Consider the following 18,938-nt stretch of genomic DNA (forward strand, 5'->3'; position numbering starts at 1 on the left):
AGGGTATTGTGAGAATTAAGTAAATTCAAACACATATATAAAAAAAAAAGTATGACCTATAGTACAAACTGATGCTGTTGACCTATGATTTCAAAAAATATTTCACTTTATATGTTTATTTATCAAATTTTATAATATTTTGCTTTGCTCAACTGAGTGCTACTAATAATTATAATGACAACTCAATCATACATTTTAGTTGATACCTAGAGCAAAATGGTCACAGGAAATCTTGGAAAATAAACTCCTTTCTCTCTATTTTTTATCTTTCTATTTTTTGTTTACAAGAATGTGATCAATAAAAAGCTTTTAACCATAAAATATACATTAGGATAAAGTTCTTTGAGTGAAGCAGAATGGAGATGAATTCAAGGAGAAAAATATAAAATATCCATTTGTTCATATATTTTTAAAATGAATGATGATAGGAATCGTCAATAACACTGGGGCATTTATTTTTGATTGAATGCTTTTAGGAGAGTGACAATTGTATTATTTAACATTGAATGCTTAAGTAAAATAGTATGCTTTTAAAATTGTTCATATTTAAAATATACTGGAAATTATATCCTTTGCAACTATTTAATGAAAAATTTTAGAGAACAACTTTGTGCCTTGGGGTTTGTAGATACATATTTTTAAAATGTAGGTGTGTGCAAGCAAAAACATCAGTCACTGGAATAAAACACTATAAATCAGAGTAATGGTGTAAGTGAAAGTAGAGGTATAAAATTACCTTTATAATTTATGTTTTCTGAATACTAGATATTAAGAATATAGATTTTAAAATATTACAATATCATCCTAATCAAGTATGGAAAGTAAAATTCTAGAATTTTGATATTCTTCTGGTAGAAATTCAGTTTCTGTGTAGACCGGTTTGGCTGAGTATCTCTGGTGCTTCACAGTAGGTCAGTGTGGAGGTTGCACATTTGTGCTCCCAGGTTGATTAGTAATGCCTGGGAGAGAGCCCCTGCCTTGAAAGGGGAGCTGGGTTTGTCATTTGATCTACTTATGGAAGGTCCCCTGTCAGACTGGATCCTGTTGAGGCAGAAATGGGGAGGCTGTACTGTTGGATCGAGGCTCTGTGAATTTTACTTCATGCTGGAAAAGGCAACTGTTACTGCTTCTGGAGGAGTACCAGCTAGGACAGGAAAGAATGAATGGCCCCCTCATGAGGTACTTGGTACACATGGGCTGTTTCCTATGTAAAAATAGTTAAGTATTGAAGAAATGGTGTATGCCCTCAGGTGTGCGTACTTTCAATTATATTTGTATCAATTTGATGTGCACAGTTTTAGTTTTCATTCTTATTTCATGCCATGCCTCAAAATGAAAGTTTTAGATGCCATTTTCTTCCTGGGTAAGTTTCATGTCATCATATTCATAGTTGTAACCATAATGAATGTACAATTTTGCGTGCTGGTTTTCTCACTTAACATTATCTTCCAGACCCTTGCCAAGGAAAGTAGAGCTCTTAGAAGAGTGATATGATAATACTGTAGCCATATTTATACCAATTGGCACAGAATCTGAGGAGAGCATAAGGTTTAGTTAATGTGATTTCTGCTGGCCTATTTTCATGACCCTCTGAGACCCAAGTACCAACTTGCTGGAGACTCAGTTCGGATAATGCAAGCCCACTCTGAGAGCTCAGGCGTTGGCACACCACTCCTCAAAAGCTGCTGACCCTCCCTCAGCCAATTTGGAAAAGCATCATCCAGGGACATGATGTGTTTACAAACCTTCAAGAGAGTTACCCAACCCCATTCTGAGCCCTAAGTCTTCTTCCATATGCTCTCCTGAATCAAGTCAGTAATTCCCAAAGGCTGCATCCTATGGCCAAGTCAGAAGTGGCATAAAGCCTAAGCTGATTGCTTCAAGTCTTTGTAGCATCTGTGATGTTTTTGTGAAATATTTCAACGGATGGTTTAATTTGTAACATTAGGACAGTGCTACTTGAAACAGTGAGGGAGTAGTGGAGCAGTGTGTATTGGTGGAAATATTAGTTTAATCATTTTGGAGGGAAATGTGATAATACAGTAAATATCCTCACTGTTTTTACTCCTTCCTGAAATTTTATTTTATGCACATACATGCACACAGTTTGTAACAATATAAACCTGGAAAATAATCTAAATGTCTCACAGTGGAATATCTATAATGATATATTAGTCAGATGGAATGTTTTATAGCTAAAAGTGAAGTTATGAGGATTATGCAAAATATAGGAATATATTTCATTATATGAAATAATGTTAAGAGATAAAGGGAAAATTGAATCATAAAATTATATATTCACTGTATACATAACTTTGAATGATAGAATGGTGGGTAGGTAGATATCAATGAAATTGAGAAGAAATCAACCTTTAAGAGGAAGGAAAAGAAGGAGTCGAAGATGACCTAGTCTGAGGTGGTCATGAGATTTATTGACTTTGCTGGTCTGAAAGACCATGGGGAGGAAATAATGGTGAGCTCAGTGCTCAGTCTTTAAATCCAGATTCACTCTTGAGTTCATGTGGAAAGTGTGTGTATTTCCTGGTACCAATTTTCTTTTTCAATTTTAGACTCTTTTTTGGAGTCCTAGACTTTATTGTCAAAAAAATACAGAGCTAGATCCAAACTATAAAAATTAGTTTTTAAGATTCTGACAAGTTACTATGGAGAAATGTTTGGTCAAGAAATCGGACTAGAGTGTAATTTTTTTTTCTCTTAACATTATTAAGTTGCTTATATTTTTAATATAAAAAATCTTTAATCTTTACTATGAAAAACTGCCATTCTTGCCCATATGTTTCATTTTCTTCTCTTTCTTACCTATGTTTGCAAAATACCAGGATATAGTTATTGCCTGAAAAAAAAATCTATGATTATATTTTTATATTGAAGAGTATGATTTTGTAATACTGTAGTTTATTTGTAATACTGTAGTCTATTAGTAGCATTTTTCTGTTACCTGGTTTCAAACGGTAGTCTAAAATGGAGAAATATCTCATTGTGGCTAAATTAACATTTTTCATTATTAGATGAGTAACAGGTTTTTTAATGAGTTTATCACATCTCTTAGGAATTTTCTTTCATATATCATTTCTAAAGAGAAAAACTGATTTTAACTTAAATCACTCTCTGCTTCAGGTGTCTGCTTCTGGGAATAAAATGAGTATTTTTATTATCAAAACTGGGTAAGAATCATGAAGGAAATAACTGTTACCTATGAATGGGGGTGCTTTTGATAGAAATTTATATTGATTATATAAATAAAAGCACTGTGGAATTTTAGAAATCCATCTTAAAAATAAATCTGTATGTTTTTGTTGTTTAAAATTTTGATATCACCCTAAAAAATAATTCTGCTAATAAATTGCTATTTTTTTTGCTCTAAAAACATCTTTCTATGTGATATTTGCCAGACATTAATATCTAGTTATCAATAAATTAGGCTGTTTGTGAGTTTGTTCTTGAAAATCCTTGACTTTTCTGATTGCTGATTCACCACTTTATTATAACCTCAACATCATCTAAAGTGGTGTCACTGTTTTAGTGAGTATCCCAGAAATAAACTTAGTAAGCCCCAAATGTCACTGTTATATAATGTAGGTAGGGGGGGTGGGAATTAATGCTTGGAAAGCACAGGCTCCCGATTGTTTTCCTTTAAGACAAAAACAGAACAAATGTAATGCCTGCAAGTTGTTTCATGTTCAAGTGCTGCATTTACTCTTAGCAGGCTTGGCATTGGTAGGGAAAGGCTAAGTTCTATTCTTGAGTCTGGACGTGAGTCTTGGAGCCATAATTTCTGAGTGCCTGAGAGGTCGATAAGACACCTCTATGAGCAAATTTCTACAAAATGGGAGGAGGCTGAGTGAAGGTTCTGTGTGGCCCTCCAAACACTCAGGGATTTGACTAGAGAGAGGAGAGTGAGTATGTCCTGTACTGCCAGTACCGCCCATCGAATATCTTTGAAAAATCGGTGTTTCTAACCGAACAGAACATTTTAATAAAAACATTGATATGGAACTTAACAAGGGTTTTTAACAGAGACTCAACGTCCTTTTTGTCTTCATTTAAATCTACTTTATTTTTCTTTCCATGATGCTATATAAAAATCTCATCAATATACAACATCATTCTGAGCTCAGATTTTCTCATTTTCTCTGGATGAGAGCTTTGATTAGCTTTTTTACAACTTCTTCATTAGTAATTGGCTTGTGTTTTTGTTTTTGGCTGTTGTCTCTAATAAGTTTACGTTCTATCAAAGACTTCTTTGAGGCTGGTCTGAAATATGCTACTGTGTTATGTTACAGAATATTACAATTTAACATTCTTTATAAAATGCAACCAACAAGTGCTATTAGGGTTAAATGTTCATTTCTTCCTTTTGATGCTGATGACTGGGGTGGGTTGTTCAGTCTTATCATCACGCCTGACCTAGTTGTGCAGCCGCTCCTGTTTAATTAATAGACATTTACATAAGCTCTTTTCCCCCAGCAAGCTTTATAATGGTCGTGTTGGTTATCTCCTTTTGCTCTGTGAAGTATCAGCAGTGCTATTTCCATTTCCATATCAAAATACAGAGAGATTAAATTATGTACAACAAATTGATAACTGAATAAGTCTGAGAACTCAGAGTTCTGGCATATTAATGGTGTTGCTTAAAGCAACAACTCATATAGACTCTATAAATATATTAAAACTCTACTCTGTAATCCAGGGGTTGCAGTTGGGGCTGTTAGCAGCCTAAAGAGGGAGCCCTTTGTAGATTTACGCAGGGGTAGGAGAATTCGTTTCTGGACTCCCTTTGGAGCCATGAAAGGAAAGTTTTTGTTAATAGAGGAGATGGTGTCTGAGGACTATTGCTCTGATGACTATAATTTTTAATAAAAATTCTAGGAAGCCTAGTGGCTTCTGTGTAACATACGAATTTGATGAACTGTCCTATTTTTTTTTAATCCACCTTCCCAGACACCATTAGAATTTTATTCCCAACTAACTGGTCACAAGGTATCAACAGGTGCAGCTAGAGCAAAGCATAGCTTGGGGACTTTTCTTGAGTACTTGGGCAAGACTTTCATTTCTTTCCACATTTAAAAAAAAAAAATTTCTCACTGTCTTTCTAACTGTATCTTCATGCACTTAATAGGGTTAGAAGTGTATACTAGGATATATCTTCTTACCCCCCTTTTCCCTGTCTCTTCAAGGTATAAGAGAGGATTGAACTTCAGACCTTGCTTCTTTGTCCTGTGCCAGTGTTGATTACTTCCAGTAAATACTGCGGAATTTACAGGGATTGCCTCAGTCATTTAACAACACATCAAACAAAAGAAAACAAACAAATGAGAAACCCAAGCAGACAACAACAAAAAATAATAGGCATTTTTTTCTTCAACTTACCAAACTTGTTAGTTTTATCCAAAAGATGGTAGGTAGTCTATGTGCCCCTCACTTCGTTCCCTTCCCGTTACACTGAGAGTAGCCCCTTTCTGTCTCCAGCTCTGTGGCTGCACTCTGCCCCTGCTCCAAGTCCTCCTGGATGCTCCAAGCCCATCCTCTAGGGTCTGTACCAGGTTAAATACCACATCTTCAGGAAATCTCTGCCACTCGTTTCTCCTTCATCAGAAGTGAGCTTTTCTTTCTCTGAGTTCCCATATTCCTGGGTTTGTGCCTTTTAAATGTTGTATTATAGTGTGATTTCTGTAATCCTTGAATTAGATGTCCTAACGCAGCATGGAGAGAAATGAGGAGAAGAGATGGCCTGTTTCATTTGACTCAAGGTCCCTCTCAGTCACGAAAATGTATACATCTTGTATTCAGCTTGGTGTTTCCCACTGCAGAGCATTCAACACGGCATTATAGATGTTGCACAACTACAATAAGCATTAGATCTGGAGGGTGGAAACAGTATTAATAGTGATACTATCTCATGATACCTGGATTCCATGAGTTTCACTCCATGTGTGGGGTCTCAGGCCTGACCACCTCTGTGTAATGGTTTTCCTTTAGTTTACTGATAAGCTCCTTTCTGGCCTTAGGCAATTACCCGCCTTTCTCAGGACACCCTCCATTCTACAATGGGGGGCATTTCATTCTATGCCAGTGCCACTGTGACTGCCTACACAGTTTTCTGTGGAGGAGGAAGCATCCCCAGGCCTCCTTTCAAAATGATGGGGGAAAATAAATCTCTCCACAAAAGGTGTCCCTCTTACCAGTTTTTCTTTTTCCGGGTCACAAGTCCTGTTATCCATCTCCCATCATTAGACCAGATGACATTGCTGTTCTCCCTGGGGATCTGCTTTTCCATTCTCTTTAGAAATCCTAAAGGAAGGGAAGTGAGTAGTGACAAACTTGTTTTATCTTTGGAACTCTGCCCTAAATCTGGGACTTTCAGTCCTGGGTGTGTAACAGAACCTCAAGGACTGAGACAATAGAATGTTGTTTTATATCTTTCTAGTACCTCAAACTAGATATAAACTCTGTGAGAGCAGATTTTGCTTCTGTCTCAAGTATGCTTATGTTTCCAGTGCCTAGAATAGGGCCTGGTGCATAGAATAGCTCTGTAAATATTTTTGAATAAATGAGTGGCTGGATGGATAGATAGATAGACAAGTGTTTAGCATGGTGTCTTACCCACAATAGGCATTCAGTGATGTTTATTGAATGCATGGGCAAAATTGCATGAAGGAGTGAGTTAAGTAGAATGGCATGATCTTACTATATATTTTAGTAGTATTTGATCTGCTCCTTAGCCTGAGTAACAAACTTAGGGGAATAAGATGGTATGGCAGAGGGTAGGCTAATTCACAGAACTGAAATATGTATCTTGGATCAGCTTTTTTAAAATGACAATAAAGGATATTATTTTTATGTAGAAACTGGTAGATTTTAGAATATATTGAATAGTTGACAGAAGTTTTTTATGTAGAGAGTTACTCCTAACCGTGCCCTCAAACTCTTTCCTTTGTTCTTAGATATATTTTGGAGGAAATATTTCAGAAAACAGATACTGAAGTTCTTATCTGAGGACTCTTATAAGTGTACAAGAGGTGATTTCCCTGGTTTTGTGCCAAGGAGAGAGAATGTCTCGGTCTCTTTCATGTTCCCACAGAGTCATAGAGGTCATTGGTGGTTCCTGTACAAATATTCTCCTTTATGGGACAGGCTGCACATGCCAGTATCTGTTTACATGGGCACAGGAGGATGTCTTTGTTTATGCAGTAATTCTACAAATAATTGTTGAGTGACTACCAGACGAAAGGCACTGTACTGGATGCTGAGGTTAAAATAGTAATAAGAATATTTCTTCTGCCCTCAAGAAATTAGAGGAAGATTCCTGTAAACAGTCTATTTCCTGCATAAGACAGTGTAGAATTAAGCAGTAGACTTGGGCGTGGGTGCAGTGGGAACACAGAGGGAGGGTACCTGATTCAGGGCTGGGGAAAAGAAAGCTGAGATCTATAGGGAAGCAAAGGACATTAGTAGGTAAGACATGAAGGAGGGCTGTTCAAGGCAGAGACAAGTATATGGTCAGAGCCCTGGAGGTAAGAAAAAGAATTGTCTTTGCAAACGACAAGTCGTTTCATGATAAACTATACATAGATGTAGGTAAGTGTCTGGTTTTCTAATTCTACAAAGGATTTTTTAAGCATAAAAATGATGAAGGAAGAAACAGGAGAAAAATTATTGATTTAATTATTTAATATTGCATTTCGTATCTAAATTATCATGAACAAAATTTAACAACAAATAGCAATCTTGAAATAAAAAATATTTTGAATATTTCAGCAACTTCTAGAAGATCAGGGGTAATCTGTTTGTGTACCATTGTGTTATTAACATTTGACCCAGGGCTTACTATGATTGTTGAATGAATGGAAAGAATCAATATCCTCAAAAGATACTAAAGAAGTAATATAAATGAATAAGAAAAACCAAACAAATTATATGAAGGGCAAAGTAAAAGAGGAGAGTGAAAAAGTTGGCTTAAAGCTCAACATTCAGAAAACGAAGATCATGGCATCCAGTCCCATTACTTCATGGCAAATAGATGGGGAAACAGTGGAAACAGTGGCTGACTTTATTTTTCTATGCTCCAAAATCACTGCAGATGGTGATTGCAGCCATGAAATTAAAAGACGCTTACTCCCTGGAAGGAAAGTTACGACCAACCTAGATAGCATATTCAAAAGCAGAGACTATTTTGCCAACAAAGGTCCATCTAGTCAAGGCTACGGTTTTTCCAGTAGTCATGTATGGATGTGAGAGTTGGGCTATAAAGAAAGCTGAGCACCAAAGAATTGATGCTTTTGAACTGTGGTGTTGGAGAAGACTCTTGAGAGTCCCTTGGACTGCAAGGAGATCCAACCAGTCCATCCTAAAGGAGATCAGTCCTGGGTGTTCATTGGAAGGACTGATGTTGAAGCTGAAACTCCAGTAGTTTGGCCACCAGATGCGAAGAGCTAACTCATTTGAAAAGACCCTGATGCTGGGAAAGATTGAGGGCAGGAGGAGAAGGGGACAACAGAGGATGAGATGGCTGGATGGCATCACCAACTCGATGGACATGGGTTTGGGTGGACTCCGGGAGTTGGTGATGGACAGGGAGGCATGACGTGCTGTGGTTCATGGGGTCACGAAGAGTCGGACACGACTGAGTGACTGAACTGAACTGAACTGAACTGAATAAAAATAAATGATGAAAGTAGTAAAACAGAAGACAAAGAAACTTAGAGAAGATCAGCAAAAGACACATATGACAGGGATTTGATTTGAAATTTTAAAAATAGATATTTGAAGAAGTGGACTGTAGAGGGCAGTCCTTGACACTAGCTCTGATCAGTGGGATGAGAGGGTGCTGGGTATGGCCGTGTACTTTGGATGCTCACTTGGATGACTGTAAGGCATAATCTCTTGGAACTAGTTCTCCACAGTGGCAATACTAAGGCCTGTCTCAAAAAAGATTCCCTGGAGAAAGAAATGGCAACCCACTCCAATATTCTTGCCTGGAGAATCCCATGGACAGAGGAGCCTGGTGGGCTACAGTCCACGGGGTCGCAAAGAGTCAGACACGACTGAGCGAATTCACTTTCACTTTCAAAGAGTTACTGGGAAAGGTGACCCTGCAAAGCTCTTAGCACAGTACCTGATAATGTAGACGTTCATTGGCCATTTTCCTTGCCTCCAGGGGAAGGAATGGGGAGATACCCTTATTTCTAAGGAACGTACCCAGAGTGGAAGGCAAATTTGATCAGTCTGGAATATGAAACTAGATGAAAGCTTAGCACGTGAAATTATATTTGTGATGTCCTAGAGAGCCAAGAAAATTAAGAAATGAACCAAGTAACTCATCATATTTATTAGATGTAAGAATGAAGGTGCAGTATTATCATTTCCTTGTGATAGTCGTATCTAATAGTTCTGAAACCAATTCACAGTATTCATGTCAGACTTATTTTATGAGACATTTAACCATTGCTAAATTAAATTTTCTAAGAGAATGTGCCACTATAACTTCTCTGGAGTTTCAGAGATAGAAATCTGACCCATCATTTCTATTTTCATGGAAAACCATTTAGCAGAACTTTGTTCCAGTAGAAGTGTTTATTGAGTTGTAAGCCTAACACAGTTCATTGGCTGCATGCATTTCCACACTGACATTTTTCTCAGTGCAGATTTGCATCAGTTCATTAGTACTGACAGCAGATGGTAGCACTTTCACACAAATTTACCTTCTGAATTGATCTAAGAAATGTCACTAAAAAGATCCTGACAGTTTTGATGTTCTTCCATTTCTGAAAATGGTATGTTAAACAAATAAGGTGTAGGATTTTAGATTTTCTTGAACTCCAACACATAATTCCTAAACCAACTAAAGATGCTTTCATCTCTGATTCTGGCTGTCTGAAGGAGAAAGTAGAAAATGCAGATAATCTTTCCTGATAGCATAAGCCTTAAAAAATCACTATTGCAGAAAAATGGCTTTTGAAGAATATTATCCAGATTGTCTACACTGATCAAATGCCTCAAATTATTTGTAAATTCTCTACCTTACTTTGTCTGAATTCAAAATTGCTTGGCTAGCAGGATCAGCTCATTGACTGTTACTGAAAAATAGTGTTAGCTTAAGTCACAAGGCTAACTTTAAATTCTTTCACTTCTGCCACAGTAAGATATCCAGAAGATTAACTACATTTAAAAATTATAGATTTTTTGCCTTTTAGTTAGGGTTAAATCATTATATAAATTATCAGACAAGAAGACTTAATGTTTGCTAAGTGAATGAATGAAGGAATATATAAATTCTAATCACATTGAGGAAACTATTTTCTATATTATATACCTATTATTATATTCTTAATAACTCAAAGCCTTGTAGTGTTCAGTAGTATTATGTATATAAACAAGGATTTATTTTGAGTATTTTAAAAATTATTTTCCTTCTGCATTTGAAAAGTAATTAGTGATTTGGTTAATTTACCAAAAGAGAAGCTGATTTGAGAAAGCATTTGGGTGTTAACTAAATTATTTAACCACATAATTAAATATAGTACATTTAACATGTTGCTAGAAGAGTGGTCATGATTAATAATATACTTCAATGATTTATTTATCAACAAAAAGGACCTTTTGGCTTCTGTTGTTCAGTCGCTAACTCACGTCCGACTTTTTGTGACCCCATGAAGTGCAACACACCAGGCTTCCCTGTCCTTCACCGTCTCCCTGAGTTTGCTCAAACTCGTGTCCATTGAGTCAGTGATGCCATCCAACTATCTCATCCTCTGTCACCCACTTCTGCTCTTATTCTCAATCTTTTCTAGCATCAGGGTCTTTTCCAGTGACTTGGCTCTTCAAATCCAGTGGCCAAAGTATTGGAGCTTCAGCTTCAGCACCAGTCCTTCCAATGAATATTCACAATTGATTTCCTTTATGATTGACTAGTTTGATCTCCTTGCTGTCCAAGGGACTCTCAAGAGTGGTGCTTTCTGACTGCACCACAGTTCGAAAGTATCAATTCTCTGGCTCTTAGCCTTCTTTTGGGTTCTAAATGCTCTCAAAAACAATACCCTTGCTAACATTCTAACACTAGAAATATAAGTTAATACTGACTTAATTTGGCTAAAATAATAGTGACTTCGTTCAATATAGTTCTATTCCCTCCCTTCCTTTGTGCTATAATTGTCACATATACTACATCTATGTATGTTATAAACCCAACACTGCTGCTGCTACTGCTGCTAAGTCACTTCAGTCATGTCCGACTCTGTGTGACCCCATAGACGGCAGCCCACCAGGCTTCCCCATCCCTGGGATTCTCCAGGCAAGAACACTGGAGTGGGTTGCCATTTCCTTCTCCCATGCATGAAAGTAAAAAGTGAAAGTAAAGTCGCTCAGTCTTATCCGACTCGTAGCGACCCCATGGACTGGAGCCTACCAGGCTCCTCCATCCATGGGATTTTCCAGGCAGGAGTACTGGAGTGGGGTGCCATTGCCTTCTCCGAAACTACAGTATTATAATTTTTGCTTATATAATCCTATCTATTAAAGTAACTAAGAGAAGAAAAAATACTTAGTTCACCTTTTATATTTACCATTTATGATGCTTTTTATTTTTTCCTGTGGATTTCAGTTACCCTCTGGTATTATTGCCTGCAGAACTTCCTTTAGTATAAGGCAAGTGAATTAGCAAGGGATTCTCTCAGCCTGTTCCTTTGGAATGTATTTATATTACCTTCATTTTTTTAAAGGACAGTTTTGCTGGATATGGAAATCTTGATTGACAGGTCTAGGGTTTTTCCCCCTAAGACTTTGAATATATCTTTCTGCTGCTATCTGGACTGATGAGACACCAGCCATTATTGTATTTTTATATCTCTTTATATGATGAATTATTACTTTCTTGCTACTTTTAAGATTTCCTCTTATCTTTGGCTTTCAGGCATTTAACTGTAATATGTCTAGGTGTGGATTTCTGTGTTTCTACTTAGGGTTTGTTGGTAGGCTTGTATCTGTAGATTAAATGTTTTTCATCAACGTTAAGAACTTTTCAGCTAGTGTTTCTTCAAATGTCTTCCTTGCCTCTTTCTCCTTTCCTTTTCAGACTCCTACTTCAGGTTTGTTGATATGCTTGGTATTGCCTCATGGATCTCTGAAGATTTGTTCTTTCGTCTTCATTTTTTGTTCAAATTGTAGAATCTCTATTAATATATCTTCCAATTCATTAATTCTTTTTATTGCCATCTCATATCTACTGTTGAGCCATCTAGTGAGTTTTTTACTTCTGTATTATACTTTACAACTCCAAAATTTTATTTGGTTATTTTTATAGTTTGTGTTCCTTGATTGAGATTAATTATGTGCAGTCATTATCAAAATTTTTTCCTTTTAACTCTGATCATGGTTTTCTTTAGTTCTTCAAACGTGTTTTAATAGCTGCTTTGAATTTTTTTTAATCCAATAATCAGGCCCACTCAGAGTCAGTTTTTATTAAAGGACTTTTCCCCCTTAGTGTGCATCTGTTTTGATTCTTTGATGTCTCATAAATTTCTTTGAGGGCTTCCCTGATAGCTCAGCAGGACATTTTAGATAATACAGAATAGCAATTCTGGATTCCAATATTTTTCTCTGAGGGTTGCCTTTTTGTTGTTGTTGCTATTATTTTTGTCTGTTTATTTTAGTCACTTTCATAGATTTTATCTTCTGAATTTGCCTACTCTGTAAATGTGGCCATTGATGTCTCTATTTTGTCTTTTATTCTTAATGTTCATGCTCTTGCCTGGTTTCCATGAAGTCTCCAGCTTCGTCTGCTTACCTTGGTTAGCCAGCGATCAGACAGAGGTTGTGCTTATATACCTCAAGCCTACAAGGTTTCCCTCATTTATTTATGGCCATGTATGTGGGCTGGGAGCCCATCCAAATTTCGTTAATGTTCAAGTCATCATCAGCTTTTACTTTTCATCAGGCCTTCTTGTATCTCCTTTGCACATGTGCATGTCAGCCCTGCTGGCAGCTCTGCTATTGGTTCTCTAGTCGCTGGCTCCACTCCCACAAAACCTCCCTGTTGATGGAGCCGGGTTGGGGGTGGAGTTGGTATGGGAGTATTTCTAGGCAAGAAGATTGCAGACTGTCTCTGTGTCTAACTTGACGTTCTAGCTGCTTTTCATGAATTTAAAAAGCTATCAAAATTTTTATTTGCCTTTGGTTAATTTTCACATCCCAGAAATGATTGTTTTTTGACAATTTTGTTCTGTTTCATACCTGTTTTTCAAGGAGATTTGTTGACCTCTATGTCATCCTGCTTGGAGAAGGAAATGGCAGCCCACTCCAGTGTTCTTGCCTGGAGAATCCCATGGATGGAGAAGCCTGGTGGGCTGCAGTCCATGGGGTTGCACAGAGTTGGACACGACTGAAGCGACTTGGCAGCAACTTGGCAGCATGTCATCCTGCTGTAGTTAGAAGTCCACTACTACTGTTATTTATTAATAAAACTTTTCTCAAAAGATTACAAAATATCCCTTTTTATAGTTCCTGACAAGATCAACATCTCCTTGTTTGGCTTTTTCAAGCCAAAGCATCTTACCAAAACAATATAATTTTTATTTTTAAAATACTATTTAAACATTTGATTTTTAAAAACATTCATTTAAATATATTTTGTCTAATTATACAAATTATTAATTATAGTAAAAGACAAAGAATTTCTTAGGTGGTTAAACCTGCGTTAACAAACTGTCTAGGCTGTTCTAAAAACTCTTCTAAGGCATGAAGTGAAAGTGTTAGTCACTTAGTCATGTCCAGCTCTTTGCTACCCCAGAGACTGTAGCCCACCAGGCTCCTCTGTCCATGGAATTCTCCAGGCAATAATACTGGGGTGGGTAACCATTCTCTTCTCTGGGGGATCTTCTCCACCCAGGGATCAAACCCAGGTCTCCTACATTGCAGCCAGATTCTTTGCCATCTGTGCCATTCAGCAAAGCATGAAAGTCCCTATTATTTAAAAAGGTGTTTTGCACAAGCATTACCATGCATTTTATCAGCATATAACCTTAAATACTAATGTAACTGTTTTTATGTGAGGAAAAATGAATATTAAAATGTTGTATATTACTGAAGTGTTTTTGAAGTGCCTGAGCTATTATTTTAATTTAAATTCATTTAAATTATTTTCCATTAATTTGTCCTATCAATGTATTGATAATTCTAGTGACTATATATACCGTTGGGCTTCCCTTGTGGCTCAGATTGTAAAGAATCTGCCTGCGATTCAGGAGACCTGGGTTCGATTCCTGGGTCAGGAAGATCCCCTGGAGAAGGGAATGGCAACCCACTGCAGTATTCTTGCCTGGAGAATTCCATGGATAGAGGAGACTGGCAGGCTGCAGTCCATGAGGTCGCAAAGAGTTGGACACAACTGAGCAACTAACACATCAATATATTGATAATTCTAACTGCTATATGTACATAGACTTTTTACTAATTCAGACTTTTCCTATCCTTGGTTATAATTAGTTATCATGTGTTTCTAAACATTTAGACACTAGTCAGTGATGTTTTAACTATGCTGTGTAACTACATAGGAGCTTTTTATTTTTGGATATTTGTTGTAGGGCATTATAAAAACATACTTGAGTCATATTATGGATGTCTAGGTGTTATTCTTATCTATTTAAATATCAATAAATTGAGTAGTAATAGCCAACTAAGTGCTTATTTTATGTTAGGCATTATTTTGAATGGTTTTCTGGCATTTTTTTCATTGAGGATCACAGTCAATCTATGAGGTACATGCTGTCATTAGTCCCAGTTATCAGATAAGGAAACAGAGATATGAAATGATTAAATGGTTTGCCTTAGCTCAATTTTTAACTACAGATCCAAAGCCTGCTCTTATCTACTTGCTATATGGAATGAGCAATAGATGTGATTCAAGTGCAGGTCTTTAGTAAGCACCATCTAATGAGCAGAGCTGCAAGGTGACACAGGCCAACATCTGCTTAGAAAATGACCCTCTGAACTTTAATTGTTTCTGTATCTCTTAGAGATGTCTTATATACTGATATGGTTATTCTTTGGAGATTTTATAAAGGTTATGCCACAGACCTATTATAAGGAAGAGGCAAGGTCTTGTGTATGTGATGAAGCCATGATTCATGAGAGTTTCCAGCTCCTCAAGGAGACTGAACCATGGATGGTTAAGATTTTTGGAGGACACTCTTGCATAGTGATTGTGAGTGCTTCCATCCACCATGCAGGCCAGAAAGGGAGAGCCCAGCCAAGATCTCTTCCTAGTGTCCCCCATGCTTCAAATGGGCCTGTGAAAGTGAAAGTCGCTCAGTCGTGTCTGACTCTTTGTGACCCCATGGACTATATAGTCCATGGAATTCTCCAGGCCAGATTACTGGACTGGGTACCTTTCCCTTCTCCAGGGGATCTTCCCAACCCAGGGATCAAACCCAGGTCTCCCACATTGCGGGCAGATTCTTTACCAGCTGAACCACAAGGGAAGCCCAAGAATACTGGAGTGGGTAGCCTATTCCTTCTCCAGCGGATCTTCCTGACCCAGGAATCTAACTGGGGTCTCCTGCATTGCAGGCGGATTCTTTACCAACTGAGCTATCAGGGAAGCCCTGATATTATAACACTCTGGATCTTTTAGAGCCCTGTTGTTCTGTGTGTTTGTTACCCTTTCAGTATTCCCAGGCTTTCAGTAGAGTCTTGTTTGACTAGTCCATTCTACCTCACCTACATGAAGCTTGGGCTCAAGTGTTTAAGTTGGAGAGTTTCCCCATGGAGTGGCCATGATAATCAAGAGCTGCCAAGTGGGGAATGCATCCTGGAGGAGTGGAGACTGCATGATCAAGCTGATTCTCTGCTTTATGAGTGTTCCATGCAGCGCTATCCTTAGAGGTCTTGGTTTCATTTTATTAAGGAAGGTGAACATGTCTTCACAGATTTGGTTACAGGTTTTCATTTCTTCCATTGGTTACTATACAAGTAATCCAAGAAGGATTTAGACTAAATTTAGCCTTTTAAATCCCAGCTCTATAAACAGCAATTATTTTTAGTTCAGAATAATTCTAAAATTCTTTCACATTTCCTCGGCACATTTCCTGTACTCATTTCCCTTTATGGTCTCTGCATTTGTCCAGTTTCTCTGCACAGTTGGATTTTTCTTGCTGATTTCTTCCTGATTTCTGTTTAAAGATCACCTCTTCAGTAAGGCCTTCCCTTTCACCAAATCTGAATTATTACCACCAAAGTTGTATTACCTTGCTTTGTTTTATTCATAGCATTTATTATTATCTGCTGCTGCTAAGTCACTTCAGTCGTGTCCAACTCTGTGCGACCCCATAGACGGCAGCCCATCAGGCTCCGCTGTCCCTGGGATTCTCCAGGCAAGAACACTGGAGTGGGTTGCCATTTCCTTCTCCAATGCGTGAAAATGAAAATGAAGTCCCTTAGTCGTGTGCGACCTTCAGCGACCCCATGGACTGCAGCCTTCCAGGCTCCTCCGTCCATGGGATTTTCCAGGCAAGAGTACTGGAGTGGGGTGCCATTGCCTTCTCCGTATTATTATCTAGATTATCCTATTTACTTATTTGTTCTATGTGTTTACTGGCTATCTCCTGCACTGGAACGTAAGTTCCATGGGGTCAGGGACTTGGTTTATCTTAGAGTGATCTCTGTAACTATTGATAGATCCAGAACTATTCCTGGCAGGTATGTAAGTGACGATCACTAGATATGTGATGAATTAATAAATATTAGTTGAAGGCTAGTAAGGGGAGCCAGAATCAAATTGGACATGAGGACTTGGTTCTAAGCATAACATATCTGGGCTGTGGTCACAGTGTCAGGTTAGAAACAGGAATGAGAGGTAGGAGAGAGCAAGAGAGTGGAGGCTCGAGCTCTGTATATAAATCAGGACCCTGGGCAGAGATATCTGGAAGTGGCCCCTTTAGGGAGACATACTCATACTCCAGCCTACTCGCAATGAATAACTCAGCCCTGTCCCCCCCCACCCCACACACACTTACACTCATCTCTTCACACCCAAGGTCACCCATACACGTGGAGCTGTACCTCCTATTTATTGTGGATAGGGTGTTCACTTGTGCACAGACATAGTGGAGGATGTAAGATGTAATTCTTCCCATCGACAGCTCTGAGTTCAACTTCTCCTCGGACTGGCTGAGGAGAGAAGAAGCCAAGGGAAGAAGCCAGGCAGCCCTCAGTCCAAATCCAGCCTACGGGCTTGTTTTATTTGGCCTGCACCATATTTTTAACAAATGGTGCCAGTATTTAAATTTAGGAGGTTTTACATAAAAATCTGGTGTCTAGGTTATTTTGACAAGTGGGAAGACCTGGGAAGACCAAGCGCGCGTTCCACCTGGCACAACTGGCCGGAGCAGAGCAGCAAGCTCAAGCTTGGCGGGGCACGCTCTCCAGGTCCACGTGGCCCTTGTCACCTGCTGGTGCATTTAACTGCCTTTCCCCTTCGGGTCACCTTCCTGGTCTTCATGGGTGGTTGTCTTAGTCTGTTTGGGCTGCTATAGCAAAATATCACATCTCAGGTAGTTGATATACAACAGTTCTCGAGGCTGGAAGTCTGAGACCAGGTTGAGATCTCCAGCCCTCCATCATCAGGCCCTTTTCCAGCTTGCAGATTGCTCACTGTGTGCTCACATGGCAGAAGAGGACAGGCCAGCCCTCTGAAGCCTCTTTTATAAGGGCATTCATCTCATCTTGAGGGCTCTTGACCCTCACTTTCATGACCTAAGCACTTCCCAAAGACCCTACCTCCTCCTACCATTGCACATTAGGGTTTCAACATATGAATTTGTGGGAACCAAACATTCAGATCATAACAGTATTGGAGTTTGTGGTCTCTGGCATAATGGCTAATGCACAATGTAAACAACTGATAAATTTATCAACAAAAACTGTTTTCAAGTTGGTTGAATTTATGCATAGATCACTCACCACATAGCAACCATCTCGGGATCCCCATTGCTTACCAAATGATGTCTACATCCCTAGTCTGCTCGCAGTCTGACCTGTATCTTATATCCAATCATTCTCTTATAAAGGCAGTGGAGTTCTGTCTTATGGACTTGGAACTCATAGAAACAGCTCCATAAGCTTGGGAGAGACAAAAGGAGAGACATAGATAAGCAGAGAGACTAAGGGAAAGAGAGAGACAGACAAGAGCAGTACAATTTAAATGAAGGTGTTAGTTGCTCAGTTGTGTCCAACTCTTTGTGACCCCGTGGATCGTAGCCCATTAGGCTCCTTTGTCCATGGGGTTTCCTAGGCAAGAATACTGGAGTGGGTTGCCATTCCCTTCTCCAGAGGATCTTCCCAACCTGGAGATCGAACTTGGGTCTCCTGCATTGCAGGCAGATTCTTTACCATCTGAGCCACCAGGGAAGCCTACAATTTAAATAGTGCCAGTCATTCCCCTCTTCCACCCTCTCCTCTACTCTGTCTACTCACTAGTCATGTGCCTGGATGCAGTTAGGCCTGAAAGAATTAACATGTTGACAAAATGTATGTAAGAAAATATGTGAGGACTTCCCTAGTGGCCCCGTGGTTAAGAATATGCCTGCCAATTCAGGGGACATGGGTTTGATCTCTAGTACAGGAAGGTTCTACATGTTGTGGGGCAACTAAGCCTGTGTGCCACAGCTACTGAAGCCTGCAAGCTCTCAAGACTGCGTTCCACAAGAGAAGCCTGCAGTGACAAGCCTGTACACTGAGATGAAGAGTAGCCCCCACTTGCCGCAGCTAGAGAAAGCCTGCATGCAGCAATGAAGACTCAGTGCAATCAAAATACTCATTTAGAAAAAGAAAGAAAATATGCGAATGATTTTGGTTCCCTTACCACTGACTGTTGCTGAAGCTGAAACTCCAATACTTTGGCCATCTGATGCGAAGAAATGACTCAT

General features: G+C 38.7%; 1 protein-coding gene across 2 annotated transcripts in view; it reads left to right on the forward strand.

Moving 5' to 3' along the window:
* The window catches only part of ATG10 (autophagy related 10), a 259,676-nt gene that overhangs the window by 238,533 nt on the left and 2,205 nt on the right, over window positions 1–18,938 (forward strand). The gene's annotated exons all lie outside the window — the stretch shown is intronic.

The sequence above is a fragment of the Bos indicus genome, chromosome 7, assembly GCF_029378745.1.
Source record: "Bos indicus isolate NIAB-ARS_2022 breed Sahiwal x Tharparkar chromosome 7, NIAB-ARS_B.indTharparkar_mat_pri_1.0, whole genome shotgun sequence".
Classification (NCBI taxonomy): Eukaryota; Metazoa; Chordata; class Mammalia; order Artiodactyla; family Bovidae; genus Bos; species Bos indicus.